The following is a 21,512-nucleotide window of genomic DNA, read 5'->3' as shown; positions in this document are numbered from 1 at the left end:
CCCCCACCCCCAAGGCTTGGGAGGAGAGGCCAGCTGGGGAGGAAGGCGCTTTCAATCCATGATGCTTCATTTTCCCAGGCGTTTCAGTAGTCCTTGGTTTCCAATTTCTTTTTTTGTTTACTTTTTAGATACAGGGTCTCACTCTGTCGCCCAGCCTGCAGGGCAATGACACAGTCGTGGCTTCCTGCAGCCTCCACCTCCTGGGCTTAAGCCATCTTCCCACCTCAGCCTCATGGGTAGCTGGGACCACAGGCGCACACCACCATGCCTGGCCATCGGCTTTCTGATTTTATCAAATTGATCTGTAAAGGGAAGGAAGCCGTGCCTGTGGTTATGGAAAATAAAATGCTGCGGATCGCCAGGTGCTGTCTGTGCCATTTGCCCTGAGAGCCCCCAGCAGAGGGTGGATTCCATTGTGACCTAGTTGAAGGTCCCCATGAAATCCATCAGGCTCTGTCAGGCCCGGCCCTCTCTGTGCTCACAGAGATGGGCCTGAATCTACTGATACCCACGTCTCCTTCATGGGGTCTCCTGGAGCAACCTCTGCCTGTTTCCTCCTCCCAAGAGTCTGATTTCCTCCATCGCTGCTGCTGGTGCTGCAGACCTGGCTGTAAAGTTTATTCTCGGTAGGTTTATTGCTGAGTTAAAAACGAGGAAACTGAGGCCAGCACAAGAAAATTAGAGGCCAAGTTATTCAGCTCCCAGGCAAGGTTCTGTTATCCCGGGGAGAGGGGTCAGGGAAGTCACGCCTGACTCCTCTCAGGAGTGGGGTTTTATAGGGAGTGAAGGTGTTCGACTGGATTTGGAGAAACGGGATTCGGACAGGGTGAGCTGCTATTGGTAGGTAGGGTGAGCTGCTATTGGTAGGTAGCCTGCTCTGGTGAGCAGGCTAAGTGCTGAGTGCAGAGGGGATTTCCAAGGCAGGCTAGGTGCTGGGTGCAGAGGGGATTTCCAAGGCGGTCTAGGTGCCCAGTGCAGAGGGGATTTCTAAGGCGGAGCTAGATGATGGGCATATTCTGATAACTTAATTTTCAAGTGGGGAGGGAGATGGGCGTGTTCGAACTCCCGGCGAGGCAACCAGCCTTAAACTGGCCATGCCTGAGCCCTGTCCTGGGCACACCTGCTGTCTGCAGAGGCTCTCTGTGAACGGCAGATGCTCCGGGCTTCCTCACTGGGCTCCCAGCACCTTTGGGGAGGGAGACCTCGTACTCAGCAGCATCTCAGGACAGGAGAGGGGAGCAGATGGCGGTTTCTGACCGTCATCCCCATCCCCAGCCGCCGTCAGGATTCCAGTGTTGAATCCCCTCCCCTCAACCCGACAGCACGCAAGCTGGAGTGAGCGGAGACACTCTCCCCCACCCCCCGACCGCCCCCCGCAGGAACCAGAACTCAGCTCAGGGCTGAGAACCAGAGCTGGCTAGGGCAGGACGGAGAAGCGACCACCCGAGGGCTCTCAGGGCGGCCCGGCGCCAGCAACAGCAGCTTTCAGGCCGTGGGTCACCGTCACTTGGGCTTTGCATCCAGGAAGCGTGGGTGCCTTTACAGAGGCTGTGGAGGTGGCTGTGTGCGTTTTGCACGTTTAAATGGTGCCGGATGCCTGAGAGATCCCTCATGAATGTTTAACACATTTTCCTGAAATCACAGAATGTACCGTACAATTGTTCCTGGAAAGTCTCCCGGATCGCAGGCCTCCGGGAGCACCGGCCGGTTTTCCCCGTTTCTGGGGGACTTAGAGAGGGACGCTGATCCTGGTTGTCTCTGCTGAGTCCCCTCCACGTGGCTATGCCTGCTCCGCAGCCGGGGCGCTTCTGTCTCCCTCCCCATGAGGTGCGGGTGCGGGTGCCCCCTTCCAGGGCTTTCTTCCGCCTGGGCCCGCATCTCCCGCCACACCCGCATCTCCCCTCCCATCTCCCCGCCGCTGCTCCGCATCTCCCTTCCTGCACCTTCCGCCCCGCCCCGCGCCTTCTGCCCGCGCGTGGGAAACCCGTGCTCTTGCTGTTGCTGTGGCCTCATCTCCCAACTCAGCCTCGGCCTCCAGTAACAGAGCCGGGGCTCTGGCAGGATCCCCACGCGGCGGCGAGGCCTGGGCCCTGGGGTGGGATCTCGCTTCTCCGGGGGCTGGGGGATGCCGTGTGGCTGACTTCAGGGGCAGGACAGTGATGCTTTGTCCTTGGAGAGGGAGGACATGGGGCAGGCCGGCAGGGACTTAGCTCCCCTTCCTCCACCTGCGCTGCTGAGCCGGCCGCCCCCTCCCCGGGGTGGTCAACACCCCCACCACCTGCGTGCTGAGCCGAGGGGGCCCCGGGGTGGTCAGGACCCCCAGGCTGCGATTTTTCTCGGTGCCCCGCCTTCCTCTGATCTGCCTTGTCCCGCGGGACCCCAGCCAGATAAGCCCATGCTAGGTAAGGCTGGGCTGCTCTCAGAGGGAGGGTGTGGGCCCCCCTAAGAGTAAGGCGAACCAGCACGGGACCTTGGGGAGCTGGTGGGTGGGGAAGTGGGGCGAGGGTGCTCTGTGACCGCTTAGAATTTGGATTTGCATTTTCCTGTGACTTGGAACAGGAAGCAGGATTTCCCACGTTTACTGCCCATGGAGATTTCTGCCTTTAGGAAGTGCCTGTTCAAGACTTCTGCCTCTTTTCTATTGCTTTTAAAAAAAAATTGATTTGTATATTTACCTGGCAGGGGAGATACCATGATCACGAAGGTGGTTTTCCCAGGGCGAGGCTTATCCATTGCACTCCGGATGTGCTGACCCCTGCGATTTCCCCAAATGTGGGAAACTCGACTGCACAATTTGTGGTAGTGGGGGACTGCATTCACACTTTGCCCTGGTTAGAAACAAAAAATTGATTTGTGGAAGCTTTTTTTTTTTTTTTTTTTTTTCCCCTTTGACCTGTTCTGGATATAGTTTTCGGGTGAATATAAGCTTTCACCTTTAATGTAGTTGAATTTATCAATATTTCCTTTGTGGGTAGGAGTTTTTCCTTTTGTCTTTTTAGAATTCATTTCTACTCTGAGGTCATGAGGTATTTATGACAGGGTCTCACTCTGTCACCTAGGCTGGAGTGCAGTAGCACAATCTCAGCTCACTGCAACCCCTGCCTCCAAGCAATTCTCATGCCTCAGCCTTCCAAGTAGCTGGGATTACAGGTGCCTGCCACCATGCCAGGCTAATTTTTGTGTCTTTAGTACAGACAGGGTTTTATCATGTTGGTCAGGCTGGTGTCAAACTTCTGACCTCAGGTGATCCACCTGCCTTGGCCTCCCAAAGTGCTGGGATTACAGGTGTGAGCCGCTGTGCCCAGCCTGTTTTGTATTTTAAGAACTATAGAGTTTTGTCTTTCATAATTAGGCCTGTGATTCATGAGGAATGATTTTTGGGCATGGCAGGGATCAGTGAGCTCCAACCTAAGGGCCAACTCTGGCTCACCACTTGTTTTTGTCAATAAAGTTTTATTGGAACACAGCCGTGCACATTGAGTGGTTGAGGCAGATGCCAATCATGTGGCTTTCCAGGGCCCAAATGACTGTCTGGCCCTTTACAGAAAATACATACCGATCCCCAGGGTATGGTGTGAGGGAGGGATCGGTTTTGTTACTTTTTCATGTGTATGTCCTGGTGGCAGTATCATTCATGGAAGGAACTGCTTTTCCCCTGGCTTCATGGTTCTGCCCTTTCCCACAAGCATGTCCATATGAGGCTGGCCCTGCTTCTGGACACTTCCTTCTCTTCTGGGCTATTTGTTGAAAAGCCTCTGGCCAATGCCACACCACCTGTCATTGTGGCTTTGTGGCAAGTCCTGCTGCATGGTGAAGCCAGCTTTACTATCATTCTTCAAAAACGCCTGAGCTATTCTCCACCACTCGCACTCTGGTATGAATTGTGGACCCAGCTTGTCAAGTTCCATGAAGATGAACTCAGTAGACCAGAGGGGAGCTGGCGTCTTTGCTACCCTGAGTTCCTGAGTTCATTGATGGGAACACCCCTCCAACTGTGGTGTTCTTTAAAGCTTCTCAGGAATGTTTCATGAAGGTCTCTGTGGATGTCTTGTACTCTGTTAGATATACTTCTAAATCTCAACTATTTTAAAAATATGATTGCAGATCATATGTTTTAAAAATCATTTTCTAGCTGTGGATGGATGTAGAAATAATTGACTTTGTTAATTTTGTTGTTGGCAGTCTTGCTTAACTCCTGTATTCCTATAGATTATCTTATCATCTATGAATACATGCATTTCTGTGTCTTCCTTTTCAACTCTTATGTATTTTTTTTCCTTTTTGCCTTGTGAATAGGTCTCCAGCCATTTTTGGTGGGTGCTGATGGAAACAAAAATATTTGATTTTCTTTTCGTGTCAAAGAGGCCGTTTCAATGGCTGTGTGATGTCTTTTGTAGTTTTTTTGGTAGATTTTTTTTTTACAGATACCTTTCATTAGAGTTGCCTTCTATTCTTTATTAATCAGAGTTTTAAATTTTGTCATGAAGGAATGTTGGATTTTTTTTTTTCAGATACTTTTTCTGTGTTGATTGAGCTACACATGATCTTTCCCCTTAATCTGTTCATAGAGTGAATCGCCTTGATTCTGGGCACTCTCTTTTCTATATAAAACTTTGAATTTCTGGGATAAATTCAGTGTGACCGTGATGTACTATTTTATTTTTGATTGGCGGACTCAGTTTGAGAATGCTTTGTTTATGATTTATATACTTATGTGTATGAGGGATTGGCCCGAATGTTTCCTTTTTCAAGCCGTCTTGCCAACCTGCCACCCACCTTCAGAGAGGGTGCAGAGAAATGATGTGAGCCCCCAGTGTCCCTGATCGTGCCACGAGCCAGGCCAGCCCTGAGTGAGGCACAGAACTGCCTGCAGCCAGCAGGGCTGGGGCAACGTCGTGGGGTCAGCAGGGTCTGGAGGGTCTGCGGGCCTGGGGCAGTGCTAGGACTGAGCAAGGCTCCTGAGCACTGGGGCTACCCTGGGCTCCTCGGAGCCTGCCTGTCTTGCAGCTGGATTTCTGCCCATCTAAGCTGAGCAGAGAGTGCTGATGGAGCTCCTTGCTCTCCTCTGCTTGGTTCTGAGCTATTAAAATAGTAAGACAGGAAGCCAGAGACACGTGCCCACGCATCTTCCCTATCTTGTTAAGGAAAGCAGTGCTTCTGATCAGGAAAATGACACAAGGATCTGAGGCAGGACAGAATGGGATCCGAGGGACAGCGCCGTGTTCCTGGCACCCTTCCCTCTCAATGGCTGATCTTCACAGAGTGTTCACGCCCAGCAAAGGCGCAGGCTGCTCGTTCTGACTGCAGCTCGGGTGCCGGGCGAGTTGTTCTTTCTGGATCACTGGGTTCCTCATCAGCAGCGCTAACAGCCGCCCAGCACATTGAGCTCAGTGCTTCAGGTCTAATCAGATGTGGCAGCTGCCGAAACCCAAATGCCCCATTCAACCAAAGCATCTTCATGCTGCTGGTGGCCTCCGGCTGAGCTGCCTCGGACTCAAATGCACATGACAGGTTGTCTGGGTCATGGGCCCTGGAGGGTCTCGGCTGCAGCATTCCTTCTAGACTCGCTGCTGGAAACCCTCTGAGTGACAGCAGCCCTCCTAGGATGGCCTTGCCCCTCCCTGCCCACCTCCGAGGCTGGTTCCACTTTGCTGTCTCCACAGCGGGTTATGCCCATCCACCTGTGGGATGCCTTGGCTCCCCAGCTTGTCTTCTGCTTGCCACTGGGTCCCCAGGCAGGGGGATTTGATGGCCATGCCCTTGTTTGTTTCCCCTCATTGTTCCCTAGAGATTCCCGGCCCAGCATGCAGCAGGTGCTCCACCGGGTGAGTGCAAGGACAGAATGTGGCTGCCGCTGCAGGTGCTTTAGTGCTGGGAGGTGTCACGTGTGGGTTGTCAAGCACTGGAACCCCCGGGAGGGTGCAGCGCAAGTTTGGGATGGCTGCGTGTGTCTGGATCTGTGAAACTCTGGTGGGCTCAGTGGAGCAAGGGCTGGGCACAGAGTTTGAGGACTGCAAATGGAAAGCAGGTGGTCAGGCCAAGGCCATAAGGGCCACGGGGGCTGGTAAGGAGGGTGTGCTTAGCTGTCATGGGATTGCCCCAGACCATGGGACTCCTGCAGTTGGCGTGGGCTCCAGGCAGGGTTCTGAGCTGCCCATACACACCTCTGTGTGTCCCAGCTCCATGTGCTACTGTGAAGTCCCTGTGTGCCAGGAGGAACCCAGGAGCCTGAGTCCTGTAGACAGAGCTGGGATGCGGGTGTCATCCATAGGTGGAGAGGTCCACTCCAGGGACAGACAGAGCCACCAGCATGGACCCTGCTGGAACTCCCGAGTGGGAAAACTATCCTGCCACAGGAGGTGGCCACAGGAGGCGGCCATGGGAAGTGGCCATGGTGCATCCAGCAGCCCATGCCTGGGGTCCCGATTTCACCCTGCCACTCCTGTGGGCTGCTCTCTCCTGATGGTGGAGCCTCGGCAGCCATCTCCATCAACAGCCAAGTGTGGGGCTCGGAGGAGGAGCAGTCGTCACGAGTCGCCGTGTGTCTGTCCGGTGGGTGATGTGGCGCTCACGGCTCCTAATGAGCCTCTTGGTCTTGTTTATTGCATTTTTGCTAGAAGATTTTCTTTTTTTTCTGAAACGTAGGCACAGACTGAACTTGAAATATTGAGCTGTGCCTGAAATAAAAATGTCCTGATAATTAGAACTTCTGCCTGAACAGATTCCTGTGGGGCTGTGGGCTGTGCTGTGCGGTGCTGGCTATGGACGGGGCTTTGCTGCCCACCAAGTCATTGCTCAAAGGCCAACAAGGAGGAACGCACCCCGGAACCCACCAGCCCAAGACCTGGCAGCTGCCCAGTCCAGCATCCTCACCATTGCAGCCCCCCTAGGGCTGGCTGGAGCCCCTTGCTCACCTCTGTGGCTCGGGGACCTCTTCCTGGTGCACCCCCAGGGTGCCCAGGCCCAGGAGAGAGGAGCGGCCACGTGCATGGTGGCTGTGCATTGCTCCCTCACCACGTGCCAATCAAAATAGAAAGTACTTCAAACAAGTGAGAACAGGCTCAGAAATGTTCCTTGGGAGAGAAAGGTCCTGTTGTTGTCAAAGGAAGGTCCCCCAGCGGCAAAGGCCAAGAGGCCACAGGGGATCCTGAGACCCCTGTTTCTCGCCTGAATCCCTGGGTGGGAGCCAGTGACCAGGAGGTGCCTCGCAGTGTCCTGCGTGTCTCCTCGTCGAGGATTTGAAACCACTGCGGCACCAGGACACGGGGGAGCCTTGTCATTCTTCATGGTGTCCTGTCAGCACAGATGGCCCAGCCCCACACACTCTGGCTTCCTGAACAGGGCGGGGCAGCTGGTTGAGGGATCGGCTTTCTCTCTCCCCTGATCGTACTTCTGGGCCAGCAGGATGGGTTTGGAACTGTTTTCTGGCTGGCTAAAGGGCTGAAATGATTTAAATTCACACAGAGAACCACTGCCTGCACCCCCACTGCCAGGGCATCTCCAGGATTGAGGCCTGTGGCTTCCTGCACACCCTGGCCAGGGCCTTCTGGGAGCCAGAGGGAACCTGACCCTTGCTCCATCTCAGCCCTGACAGCGGGGCCCTTAGTGCCTGCTGAGCCTGCTCTGGGGGCTTGGTGGTGGGCAGCAGGCAGTGGGTGGCCAGAGGGACAGGTAGGAGGGCACAATGCTGTGGCTCTCATTGGGCGTCTGTCTCTGTCTGGTGGCCGACCATCTAGTGGAAGTGACTCTTGGGGTGTGTGAAGGACCCCCTCATCTCTGCAGCCACTGAGGCTGGCCCTCGCTGGGGGTCACCCAGGGGTCATCTGAAGCAGGGCTGGCTGGGTTGGCTTCCAGCTGCTTGTCCACAGCCCTGCCCCTCAGGACCCCCAGGGAGATGTCTGCTCAGAGCTCATGTGCTGAGATCCCTGAAGATGTTCTGCTCTGAGGATCCCTGCACGCCTTCTCTGGGGTGCTGGCCCCGGGAATTGTGAGGTGTCTGGCTGGAGCTGCCGGCTGCAGCCCAGTGCCCCTGGGACTGAGGGAGGTGTGGGAGGCTGTTTGTCATCAGGCCTAATTACACAGGATTGCTTTTCCTACTCCTACTTAAAGCCCACATCTGAATGCAAAGATATTCAACACCAGCATCCTTCTGGGACCAGCAGCACTGGCTTCCATCGCTTTCTCTTCCTGCACCAGGGTTTTAAATTAAGCGTGACGGAACAGTGGCCCTGCTTGTTCACCGCCCTCGGGCCTTCCTGGGAAATCGGTGGCTTGTAATGAAGGCTGATGCTGACTCAGCAACTTCTTACCTGTGGCTTAAAAAAAACGGCCTCAACACTCCATGTTCTCCCTTTACAACCTGCCTGCCCATGTGCCCGTCTCTCTTGCAGCTGGAATTCTTCTAGCCCTGGTGTTGTGGGTTGAATAAGTACCCCTCAAAAAGACATGTTGACGTCCTAGCCCCCCAGGACCTGTAAAGGTGAGCTTATTTGAAATGGGGTTTTTGCAGCTAAAATCAAGTTAAGGATCCGGGGATGGGATAATCCTGGATAGAGTGCACCTCAAATCCCGGAACCAGTGTCCTCCTAAGAAAAAGGAGAGAGGGTTGAGGCTCGGGGAGGAGGCCATGCCGAGACAGAGGCTCCCATCAGGCCACTTGGCCGTGAACCAGGGAGTTGCAGGGACCGTGGGGCCCCCCTGGAAGCTGAGGAGACAGGAAGTCCCTCCCCTGGAGCCTCTGAGGGAGCATGGACCTGCAGGCACCTTGATTTTGGACTTCCGGCCTCCGAACTGCTGAGAATTCATGTTGCCTTAAGCCCCCAGTTTGTGGCCCTTTGTCATGGAGTCCCCAGGAAACCTCAGTGGGCCCGGCTTTCCTGGTGTGGGTGCGCTCACCCACGGTGTGGATCCATGGCAGGGACACAGCTCCCTGACCTTTGCCTTCTGCCTCCTTGTGGCTTCCTTGTGCCTGGAGGAGGGGCAGGGGAGTTAACAGCATCCGGTGAGGTGGAGGAGGTGCAGGCTGGGCCCGCACGGGGAGGGTCTCAGCGGGGTCCACCCCAAGGCCAGTGGTCTGGGCCCTGTGCTTGGAGCAGCCAGGGGACTGAGGGGAACTGGGCACCCAGGGGTCATGTCATGTGCCAGGCAGCAGATGGCAGAGGGCGGTGGGCTCCCCTGGGGTGAGGCTGTGCTGGCCAGGGGTGCCTGGCAGGGGACATTCAGGGTGGTAGGAACAGGGCATGGCGGCAAGTGGAGGCCAGAGAAAGCCAGCAGAGGCCTTGTGAGGACAGGTGCCAGCGGACGCATTTCTCAGGCTCACACAGGTACTCCGTGAAGAGCAGGAGATGGGGGATGGCGGAGCCGTGTGAGCCTTTGTGGAGGTGACATCATCACTGGGTCACTGGCCGGGAGGTGGCAGGGGCCCCATCTGGAGATGGGAGGGTTACAACCTGTGGATGGGCCGAGAGAGGGGCTCTCAGGGAGGGGAATCGCAGGCCCTAGGCTCCGGCTGTAGCTCCTGCAGGGGACTGGGCAGGTGGCCAGATGAGGAGCCTGGTCTGGGGGTTGTGCTGTGGTCCGGCTCTACGTACCCACCCAACTCTCAGAAGGATTTGTAATTCCCAGTGTTGCGGGAGGGGCCTGGAGGGAGGTGATTGGATCATGGGGGCAGACTTCCCCCTTGCTGTTCTCATGATAGTGAGTGGGTTCTCATGGTCGACACCTGTCTGGTTCTTACCTCTCGCATCCTCTCGTGATGTGAGTTCTCAGGAGACCTGACGGTTTAAGCGTGTCTGGTTCTTTCCGCTCGCATTCTCTCCTTACAGTGAGTGAGTTCTCGCGAGATCTGATGGTTTAAGCGCGTCTGGTTTTCCCGCTCGCATTCTCTCCTTATAGTGAGTGAGTTCTCGCGAGACCTGATGGCTTAAGCGTGTCTGGTTCTCCCGCTCGCATTCTCTCCTGATAGTTCTCAGTTCTCGCGACACCTGATGGCTTAAGTGCGTCGCCTTCTCTCGTGATAGTGCATGAGTTCTCGCGAGACCTGATGGCTTAATGCGTGTCTGGTTCTTACCTCTTCATTCTCTCGCGATAGTGAGTGAGTTCTCGCGAGACCTGATGGTTTAAGGGTCTGGCTCTTCCTGCTCGCCCTTACTCTCTCCTCTGCTCTGACGTGGCCAGAAGCTTCTGCTTTCACTTTGCCTTCCATGATTGCAAGTTTCTGAGGCCGCCCAGCCAAGCTTCCTGTGCAGCATGCAGAACTGTGAGTAAACTAAACCTCTTTTTTTTTTTGAATAAATTACCGAGTGTCAGGTAGGGCTTTATAGCCGTGTGAGAACAGACACGTATGGGGTGTGAGAGCTGCGAGACTTTAAGGGGCGGGATGAGCTGGCGCCTGGGTGCCCGGGGAGGTGGACGGGACCAGGACAGGGGTCAGCGGGGCAGGCTCGGGGCAGGACGTGTGGCTGCCGGCCCTCGCCTGGGGCTGTGCGCTCTCGGGGTCCGCCGAGGAGCTGCTGTTCCTCCGGGGTGCGCTCGGACGGGACGCTAGCAAGGCCCGGGGCGTGCTGCCGACCTCCACCCCCGGGGCTGGCTGCTCCGGCCCGCTGTGCTTTCGGACAGAACAGCTCGTGGCTCTTCGAGAACCTGGGGTTCCGTCTTGTTTGGGGGTGCTTTGTTGAGACCCGTCAGGGATGACGCTGATTCTCCCTCTAGCTGTACGATGGCGGTTCATCTCGAGGTCCCCTGGGCCTGAGCTCCGAGGTACCCGCTTTCCCTGGATCCCCAGAAGGACGACTGCAGGCCAGCCTGGCTGCCTGCCTGTGGCAGGGCAGGAGCGACAACCGGCGTGGCTGGGGCCCCGGTGCCTTGTCCTGCCCTCACGATGCCCACCCTTGAATCCTGACGTGGATGCCCAAGGAGTCTCCCCACAGGCTTGCAGACTCGCCTGATCGCTGGGCCTGGGGTTGGCTCTGGGCAGTGCTGAAGCTGTGGACTGTGCAGTAACCTCAGTGCCTGTGGCTCATGTTGTGTGCCAGGCAGCAGATGGCAGAGGGTGTCGGGCTCCCCTGGGTCGAGACTGTGCTGGCTAGGGATGCCTGGAAGGGGGTGTTCAGGGTGGCAGGAACAGAGCATGGTGGCAGGTGGAGGCCAGGGTGAGGTCCAGGCCCTGCCTCTACGGGGCTGCAAAGCACGGCTGTCCCAGGCCAGGCCGTGGGGTCCTGGGAGCCTCTGGGGCTTTGTAACTCACACCTCTGCTGCTTTTGCAGCAACTCTGGCTCCCGCCGCGGGTGGGTCTGCCCTCCTTGGCGGCGCCCTGCTGTGACTCACTGCCATGTTATTGGGACATTTGATTTGCTTTTAGTTTTTTCTACTTATGAACATCTCTGCACATCACGTGGTTTCTAATTTTTTTAAAAAAGAGAACATTCTGACTAGGAAGAGATGACCAAGACAAAGTGTCTTGACGTATCTTGGAAAACTGTTTTCTAGAAAGTCGGGCTGTGTCCCCTCAGGGCTCTCTATGGAGCTTGCGACACCAAGCATGTGGTTACGGTCACGAAACCCCAGGGAATCCCGTCTCACACGTGTTCTGTGCTTATTAATTTGACAATTAAAACCCAGAGGAATATAAATGAGCAGAGGGAAACCCGATGCCATATTTGCCTCGGCTCTTTTCTTTCCATTTTTTTATTAAAATTTTTTTTTATTTTACTTTAAGTTCTGGGGTACATGTGCAGAACGTGCAGGTTTGTTACATGGGTATACACATGCCATGGTGGTTTGCTGCATCCATCACTCTGTCATGTACATTAGTTATTTCTCCTAATGTTGTCCTTCCCTAATCTCCCAGCCCCCTGCTATCCCTGTCCAATTTCCCCATCCCCTGACAGGCCCTGGTGTGTGATGTTCCCCTCCCTGCATCCATGGGTTCTCATTGTTCAACTCCCACTTATGAGTGAGAACATGCAGTGTTTGGTTTTCTGTTCTTGTGTCAGTTTGCTGAGAATGATGGTTTCCAGCTTCATCTATGTCCCTGCAAAGGACACGAACTCATCCTTTTTTATGGCTGAAGGCCACCACACCCAGCTAAGTTTCTGTATCTTCAGTAGAAACGGCGGTTTCACCGTGTTAGCCAGGATGACCTTGTGATCTGCCCACCTCGGCCTCCTAAAGTGCTGGGATTACAGGCAGGAGCCACCATGCCTGCCTTTTTGTTTGTTTGTTTGTTTGTTTTAATTCTTATACCTCTCTGTTACTTTTCTTTCTTTCTTCTTTTTTTTTTTTTTTTTCAAAAGCCAGGGGAAAGCACGAACGCAGTAACTCAATACCACAAATTATGCAGTCAAGTTTCCCACATTTGGGGAAATCGCAGGGGTCAGCTCATCTGGAGTGCAATGGATAAGCCTTGCCCTGGGAAAACCACCTTCGTGATCATGGAATCTCCCCTGCCAGGTGTTACTTTGCTTTTCTTATCTTGGCTGTGGCATCCAGCAATGTTGTAGGACAGAGAGAGTGAGAATCTCATCCTGTTTCTGATTTTTATGGGAATTCTTATATAATTTCTCTAGAGAGCAAGCAGTTTGCTCTAGGTTTTGGTAGTTCTGTGTCAATTTAGGCAATTTTTTTCTGTTTCTAGTTTGCTAAGAAGTTTTCCTAATTAGAGTTTGTGGAAACATTGTTTATGCCCTTTTTTTCTAATCTGTTGAGCTTGTGGGCAGGCTAGGTCTCCATTAGCAACCCGACAGTCGGCTTTCACTCACCCTTTCTTGTAATTCTGATGAATGCATAAGCTAAACATTAAGGAACTGCAGAGGCTGGTGCCGGAGTACGGGGACTGGAACACCACAACAAACCTGTAAGGCCCTGCTTGGGTTTTCTCAGACCCTGAAGTCTGATCCAATAATGAAAGCATCCCGACACATATACCTCCTACCAGGGCCCACTTAAGACTAAGAAGTTTTCCAAGGCTCTAGAGAAAGCTTTCCAGAAACCAAACCCTTGTTAAAGATGAGGTAGAGATTGAATGCAACAGTCCTGCTGGCATGTGCAGCGTGGCTCTCGGAATGTGTACAGGCTCTGGAGAAACACGTGTGACTTGGAGTTGGCCTGGTGCGCTTGTCCAGGTGTTCTCTTTCATCTGCTACTGTAGTGGAATATTCCCATAGGTTTTCTGACACAGGGACAAAGCCTTCTTGGTAATGATGCTGATTTTTTTTGTTGAGACAAAGTCTCGCTCTGCCACCCAGGTTGGATTGCAGTGGCACGATCTTGGTCCACTGCAAACTCTGCCTCCTGGGTTCAAGTGATTCTCCTGCCTCAGCCTCCCAAGTAGCAGGGATTACAGGTGCGTGCCATCACACCCAGCTAATTTTTGTATTTTTGGTAGAGAGGGGGTTTTGCCGTGTGGTCCAGGCTGGTCTCAAACTCTTGATCACTCAAGGTAATCGGCCTGCCTCAGCCTCCCAAAGTGCTCAGATTACAGGTGAGAGCCACCATTCCTGGGCAGATTTTTAATATTTAGATATATTTATAAATAATTCCATTTGCTAATTGATTTAGTGTTTTCTCCACTTTGGGTCTCCTTCATTTGGGTAAGAATCTCCTGTGATTCTCTTCACTGTTGTTTTGCTATTTCACATGCTGTTTTCTTCTCTGACTCCTCTCAAAATGGTTCTTTCTTTTGCTTGGGAGGTGGTGAGCTCTTCTGGATTCTCTTCGGACTTGGTGTTCCTGGCTCTGGGTGGCGGTTCCCTCCCTGCTTGGCCCTGGCCGCTCTGTGGGGCTGCTCTTCTTCTTTAGCCCGGCTCCTGATGCTCTCCCCACTGCCTGTGAAATTGGGCAGAGATGGGACTTATAGTCTGCGGCTTCCTGACTTCTAGAGACGGTCCCTTGTTCCCGGCCTTCCCACTGGACTCTTCATGACTGTGGCTTCTGCTTTCTCAGCATCTCAGTCGGGGTGTGTGCTGGGTTCAACACAGTGGCTGACTTACTCTGGGGTCTGGCCCGCGGGGCTCCCCTCTCGGGAGTGAGTGTCTCCTAGCATCGCCCGCCTTCCTGCTGGCCTGGGTGTCCTCCCTGCAGCACAGCTGGCAGCTGTGAGTTGGGCCATGTTTATGCCCCGAATTTGGATCTCACTCTGCGGATCCCTAGGTATTCCCTGCCATGCTCCTGCCCTGAATGCTCACCTCCGACTCTTTCACCCAGCAAGGCAGTGGTTTTCCTCCACCCTTGTCCACACTCAGAGGCATGGAGCTGGTGGCACCTCCTTCCAGTAGACGCTTGTCCAGATGGACTCCTCCGGCCACCTCCGTGCGCTGGGAGCCTCCAGTGTCTTTGTTTAATCCCCTCTCTAGAATAGCCGTTGAGGGAAGGGCCATGTGTGCGTCTCACTTTCCTGCCCTTATTTTCATTTGTCCCAGCACTATGTATAATTTCTGTGGGACAAGTCCTTCCCCATTTATTTTCCCAAAGCATTCTTGACGGTAGTGTATTTTTTCGGGTTCACAATCACTGTTTTGTGGAACTGTGTTAACACGAAGGTGGTGGAGTCTGCTCCCCGCCTGCAGAGCACTGCTTGTGCGATGGCTTGTGGCTCTTCCCTTCGTCCCGTGGAAGGCCTTGGCTTCTTCAGTGAGGTGAACGGTGTAGCTCTGCGTTAAAGCACGTCAGCCAGGGGATCAGACTATTGGTATTTGCATTGGGCTTTGCTAACTTATCCTTAGTCTGAGAGTACATTTCCCATCACATTATCTAAGACAACTGCGAAGATGCTTGCTCTGGATCAGTTTCATCCTGGAGTGGCATCCACTTAACACCGGGAGCCCTCGTGCTTTTAGTTGAATAAAGGGCAAACTGTCAGACATCTGGATGGACAGCTCATTCATCTCTAGGAGACAGACGTGCCCAGTGCCAGCCCCTGCGCCGAGTGGGAGGCCGCACGATGAAAGGTCAGTGGATGCGCCGGACCAGACTTCCTTCCACGAGCACATAATGGCACGCAGCCAGGCACTCCCATTTTTATTCAGTTCGGAGGGTGGATATTTGCCATTCTCAGCTCTAATTACCCTGCTCAGGATGTTCGCCTGTGAAGTGATGTCTTGTGGGATCAAGACCACCCTTTGTGAGAAATCTCCCTGGGGGTCTGCAGGAGAAGAAAAAGTGTCCTTGATGGGAACTAAGGTGGTAAATTAATAGATGACACACCCCTTTCCAATAAATCCCAATCAGTCATGTGCATTTGAATCAGCTCCTGTCTTCTGTGATGGGGAGAGAAGAAGGTGACAGGTGACTGTCCCGGCTGCCTGTTCCTGATGGCCTCCCTGGCTGTGCTGAGTTCTGTGTGATTAATTAAACCCGCTGGTTTACTGCCATGCCCTCTGACCCGAGGAGCCGATGTTGGGGACTCTGTGGTCAGCGTGTCATGGATGGGGAGGCCAGGAGGCCTGTGTGCTGTCTACTTGCAGTGGATGAGACGGAGAGTTTTCAGGGACTGGAGGGTCCGTGGCCAAGGGGCTCAGTGCTGCAGTCTTGGGCGTCCCCAACTGCTGGGAGAGTTTTTTGTCTTTTTTGTTTTTGAAATGGAGTCTCACTCTGTTACCAGGCTGGAGTGCAGTGGCATGATCTTGGCTCATTGCAACCTCTTCCTCCTGTTACCAGGCTGGAGTGCAGTGGCATGATCTTGGCTCATTGCAACCTCCTCCTCCTGGGTTCAAGCGATTCTCCTGCCTCAGCCTCCCAAGTAGCTGGGATTACAGGTGCACATCACCACCCCTGGCTAATTTTTGTGTTTTTAGTAGAGATGGGATTTCATCATGTTGGCCAGGCTGGTCTGGAACTCCTGACCTCAAATGATCCACCCGCTCAGCCTCCCAAAGTGCTGGGATTATAGGCTTGAGCCACCGCTCCTGGCCAAGAGTTATGAGAGGAATGTTCTGGACATAGTGCATGATGTCCAGGGGCCAAAATGCGGATTCCCTGGGGCCGGCGGGCACACTGCACCCTTGCTTCTGTCCCAGGGCTGAGTGCTCACTGGAGAAGCCCCCCTTGCAGAGGTAAGCAGGACCCACAGACATCCACTGCTGGGCAGCACCCCTCCTCCTCCCCCAGGCATATCTCATGGCAACTCAGGGGACGCAGCCTGTTTCAGATGACACTTTGGGGGGGTCTTCCATGACCCTGAAGTCTGAGGCCCCTGCGGGCCTGGAGAGGATCAGGGTCGGAGTTCCTCTCTATGTGGGTCCTTCCCTGGAGGCCCCAATTGTCCAACCTGTAAGATGGCCTCAGCCTCCTCCACATTGGTGGCCATGCCTAGCTCCGGAGGCATCCAGTCTTCTCTTGGTGAAGCCGTCAGCAAGGGGTTCTTGTCGGGCTGATCTGTGTCCGGGCTTGCAGTCCACCATGGTAATGGTGTTTCTGTAGCTGAGCCAGTGCGGGAGGAACAGAGTGTTGGACGGTGTCTCTGAACTCTGACCCGAGGGTCTGGGGGCTGGGCAGGCACTCGTGAGTGACCCTGGCATGTGGAGGGCCCAGGAGAGTACTCCAGCTTGGCTGTGCCACCCTGGTAAGAAACCACGTGCGCCTCTGCAGGCCATGCTCACTCTCATGGCTCTTGCTGCTAGAAGAAAAATTAAACCGTTTTCACATCTCTGGTCTCCCTCCCTCCCTCCTTCCTCTTTTTTTTTTAAATCTAGATTAATTAGCAGTTTTATTAGATATTGAGTAAATATCAAACAGATGTTAACAGCTTTTAGAAGACAAACAACTCTTGTATAGAAAATTTATTCACACTGTTCGGGCTTCAACAATATCCTGGGAAGATAGACCTACGTGCAGGGCGGGTCCTGGAGCTGCGTGTGGGGTTGGAGCGTGGCTATGCCGTCCCTCAGACCAAGAGGCCAGCATCCCATCTTCTCCCAATGGAGAGGGTCATTTTGATCACCCAGCAAGGGGGTTCTCCCAGATGGACATCTCATTGACCATAAGCTCAAACCTATAGGGCCCCAGCATCCAGGAGTCCAGCCACAGAGTGTAGGCTTCTGTCTGGTGGGACTTATGCAGCCCCTGGTCCTGTTGCAGATGGTGGGACTCCCATGAGGACGAGGGGGGCGGGAAGCCCAGAAGACCCTGTCTGTTCCTGAGAAGGTTGGGGAGGGGTCTCAGTGATTGACAGCGGAGTCTCTAGGAGGAGAAGTTTTCCCTACACTGAGTCCCCAGCTCCAGCTGTCTGGTCACACTGCAGCCCGTAACTCTCCTCAAGCGCGTTCCTGCAGACAGCAGCTCCCTGATGTCTCGGGGCACCTGCTGTCGGTATGGAAGGAGCTTCTTCCTTAGCATCTGGAACGTTACGCGTGAGCTGTGTCACGCCTGTCCTCTGCAGTGGACAGTTCTGGCTGTGTCAGTGAAGCTGGGATGTCTTTCCTGCTGGGGAGGCGTTTGGAGGGGTTGCACGTGGTTCTGGGAGGTGGGGAGGAAGTCGCAAGGGATGCCCCTGGGGACAAGACCTTTGCCCTGGCTCACAGGCTTGGCAGAACTGTGCAGGCTTCATTCGCTGCTGCTCCAGGACTCCCTGGCAGGACAAGGAGGGCCTGATGGCAGCTGTTCTCCCTCTTCTGGGATGCCGTGCACCCCAGTCAGCCCTCACACTGCCCATCTTGTGATGGCCTTGTTTTCTTTTCTGGATCTCCCGACACCGAGAGCTTGCCCTGGTGGCTTCACACCCAGCATCAGACGTTACCTGCACTGGGTGTCTGTCTGAAACGCTGGCCTCACTTCAGGTGTTCAGGTGCTTCCTGTGAGGCCTGAGCATGTGAGGTGCCCAGTGGACCTCACCCAGGACAGAACCCAGCTGCCTGCCCTGCGTCCTGCCTGAGCCGGGCCCTGGAGCAGGAGCTGGGATAGGTGAGGTGGTGGGAAGGAGCTGAATCTCCATGGCGACCATGACCTCCCCTCCCTGATGCTCCAGCGTTTAGGGGTGTGGTTAGGAGCCCAGACATGTGGAGGTGGAAGGATTTTCCGAGGGAGGGTGTGCTCAGGGGAGAGAAGGACATCAGGGGCCACAGACCCCAAGTTCCTTACCTGGTCCAGGAAGCCTGGGGCGGTGGCACACGGAGCCCAACTCTTAACAATGGTCACATTTTCCCCATTAGCCTTTGTGCCTGATGGGCGAAGTAGGGGGGCCCTGGGTGAAGAGCTCTGGCTTTCCAGACTGTGGGTGAGGGGTGAGCGTGGAGTTGATGTCCCCCTCATTCCCGAAGCAGCATCCATGTCTGCTCCATACAAACCATCTGCTGCATCCCATTAGAACTGTTCTTTGGTAACCACCATCAGCTTCAGGGGCAGCAGAAGGCTGAAGGTGATCACCTAGAGGTGGGGAGGTGGAGATGGGGACGGGGGTGGGGATGGGGGTGGGGATAGAGGTGGGGATGGAGGTGAGGATGGAGGTAAAGGTGGAGGTGGGGAAGGAGGTGAAGATCGAGGTAGAGATGGGGATGGAGGTGGGGGGTGAGAAGGTGGGGTGGGAGCTGGGAAATACAGAGTGAATGGTCATTTGGTGAGCTGATGGTGTCCCCCCAAATCATGCCTGCAAAGAACCTCAGAATGGAACCTTATTTGGAAATTGGGTGTCTGCTGATATAATTAGTTATATTAAAATGAGGTGATCCTGGATTAGAATGGGCTGGAAATCCATAAGCTGAGAAGAGACAACAGAGGAACATGCAGGGAAGACAGTGCTGGAGACGTTTCCTTCTTCACCCATGCAGAGGTACGAGGGGCCATGCCTTCACGGGCTGCAGAAGCTCCAAGTCTTTTCCATGTCTGCGCAGTGCATCGCACAGTGTCAGCCTTGTGAGAATGGGTTTCGTGGAGTCAGATTTACAAAAAATGCACAAATTGAATGAGAACTTCTAATAGTCTCTACACAATTTGAACCTCCACTGTTGGAAGTGATTTAAAGATGAAATACGTAGCCTGGTGAATTGTAAAAAAAGAATGCTGACAGTTTAAAATAGTGAGAAAAAACTAAAAATAGAAAAACTTAGAAAAACTAACAAGAAAATCGACAGATCAAAAAGTGTGTTATTATGGAGGTGGATTCCGGGCAATTGCAAGAAGACACTTCATAAGAGCTGGCTGACTTCCACCGTCATTAACTCTATTTTGAAGTCTAGCATGGAGATGCATAGCTGCTTTTTTTCCTTTAGGACACAGCTGTCCTTGGTGAGGATGTTCACATTCATTCTCTACGTGATGCTTTTCTTTGTGAAATTCTGTGGTTCGACGTCCACCGATGGTTTCCCTTTGTGTGTGCCATGCTTCTGTGTTGTTTGGAGTGTGTGGAAATCCACTGCACACACACTCATGCACACAGCACACAATTGGTGGACACACTCCAAAGCAACACCACCGTGTAAGTGTCCTCTTACCCTGTTCTGCACATAGTAATTTTGGAGCAAGCCGGTAGCTTTGCTGGGTCCTTCAGGCACATGCAGCTGTAATTTGCATATCCCTTGGGATATACTGGGCGCTGTTCCATTTACTGTCATAGGTGACGGCACGTGGTCACGCTGTGTGTCTACCTGGACGGGGCGCCCACAAGTCCCTGGAGGCCTCCAGCAGGTTCATGGTTCCAGCCAGAGGGGAGTGCAGAGTAGCTTTGGAGGAAAGTCCTCCAGAAGGTTCTATTTTAATGGCAGCCACAGTGGCTGTTATGGTAGCCTTGCCACTCCCGCTAAACCAAGCGACCTCCACCCAGATGTGCAGACTCTAAATCCGGCCAAACTTTCTAGGGATTGTGACTGTTCACTTCATCTTTCAGGGTAAGAACTATTGTTTTTCCCTCTGAAAAATCTCCCTCTGTTCACTGGATTTTTCTTAGCTGTTATTGGGATGTTGTGGCTTCAGTTTCCTTGACCTGGAAACTGTTGGTTGGGGTAAAGTTTACAACAACCTGGTGCCTACCTGGTCGTCTCCAGCACTGGCTGCGCCCCACGTGGAAACGTCCATGACCCGCCGGCTGCCCACTGTCTGCCCACACCCTCGAGGACTCTTGGCAGCAGAACACAGCATGGCCCCCACTCCTGCATTGGTTCCTTTGTGCGGCAGGCGGCTGGCCGTGTGTTGACTCTGATGAACCAGCCTCCCTGGGTGGACTCACCCCTGGCTTCCCGAGGGAGCACGCTCGTGACCAGGATCAGGCTTGATCAGAGCTGGGAGAAGTAGCTCAGCACCGACTTTTCCTGGAGCAGGGGCACTGGTGAGGCTCTGTTAGCATGCCCCAGGAGGCCTCCCCAGGTTGCTATTGAGGGGCTCTGGGCCCTGCGGATGGATGGTCGGGTGTGGAGACGTGGCCCCAGCCAGCAGGTGTTGCATCCCGGGTGGACAGATGGTCATGTCCCTGAGCAACTGGGCCACTGCCTGCCACGTCTGATCCCTTCTATCCCTCCCTGCCAGCATTCTATGGCTTCTCTGAGCCCCTCCTGCTTAGTGGACTCACCCCCATCACATCTGCACTGCACTGCCTCATGGCCGTGTCCCAGGGGTCAGGAGACGGATGTGTCCTGAGGCACCAGAAACACTCATGCCTCCCTGGCTCAGCCCTTCCCATGGCTGCTGGCTGCTACGCGCCCTTGTGATAATGCCCAAATATTTCTGTGCCAACCAAGTCTACATACACTAGCACACTCACCTAGAGGTTTTACAAGCCAGGTGGAGCAGTAGGCTTCTGTGGAGCTGGGAACCCAGACCCACATGCCAAGGGCCTGGCCTCTCTCCCCACAGCCTGACGATAGCCTCCTGGAGGTGGAGAAGGGAGGATGGGGACTGTGGGGACCCTGTGGCCTCAGTGGCATCTCCGGGGCTGGGTCCTGCTTGTCTCACCCATGTGCTCCTGGGGAGGGCGCCTTCACCACCCTAGCGGCTTGTGCCTCGCCACAGGGGACTCTGCCTGCAAACTGAATTCCCCAGCACTTGCTGATTGGGGAAAAGTAAATTCACATGAATTTGCTTGATTAATAAAAATTATCTACGTTGAATATAAATTTTCTCCTGATGAGGGGAGGGCAATCCTGGGAATGGAAAGGGCTGAGAAACACAGCTTGACTCTCCCTGTAGCCACCCAGGGCTCCCCCAGGCTGGAGGGCAGGCAGAAGCAGTGGGCCTACGAGCACACCTTTCCAGGACAGTTGGTCACATTCAGCCTCTCCCTCACCTGCCCCTTTCAGATCAAGGATGGCGCCCACCTGACTTCTCTGAGCCAGTGGAGCCTATTTCATAGAGAGAGGTAGATGATGATGTTGGGGAACAAACCTTGCTTCAGGGCCTTGGAACCCCCATAGTCCCCAGGAGGGCAGCCCATCCACATGGCCCAAGCCCACCCAACTCCTGTGAGGGCCCCACAGCGAACCCACGAGTGACCGGCCCAGCCCACACCTGCCTCCTGGGCGTCACAAGGGCTCACACTCTGGGGCCACTGACACAGGATAAGGTGAGGGCTGCCTGGTCTGGCACTGAGACCA

General features: G+C 54.2%; 2 non-coding genes across 2 annotated transcripts; one reads left to right on the top strand and one right to left on the bottom strand.

Annotated features, from left to right (window-relative positions):
• Positions 1-2,667: 2,667 nt before the first annotated feature.
• Positions 2,668-2,831, top strand: LOC120361532 (U1 spliceosomal RNA). Its single transcript, XR_005577712.1, has one exon. It is a non-coding gene; the product is annotated as a U1 spliceosomal RNA (small nuclear RNA).
• Positions 2,832-12,294: 9,463 nt separating this feature from the next.
• On the bottom strand, positions 12,295-12,456 carry LOC120361501 (U1 spliceosomal RNA). Its single transcript, XR_005577687.1, has one exon. It is a non-coding gene; the product is annotated as a U1 spliceosomal RNA (small nuclear RNA).
• Positions 12,457-21,512: the final 9,056 nt, after the last annotated feature.

The sequence above is a fragment of the Saimiri boliviensis genome, chromosome 21 (genome assembly GCF_048565385.1).
Source record: "Saimiri boliviensis isolate mSaiBol1 chromosome 21, mSaiBol1.pri, whole genome shotgun sequence".
NCBI lineage: Eukaryota > Metazoa > Chordata > Mammalia > Primates > Cebidae > Saimiri > Saimiri boliviensis.
Note: the sequence above shows the minus strand (reverse complement) of the source record. Positions and strands in the feature narration are given on the sequence as shown.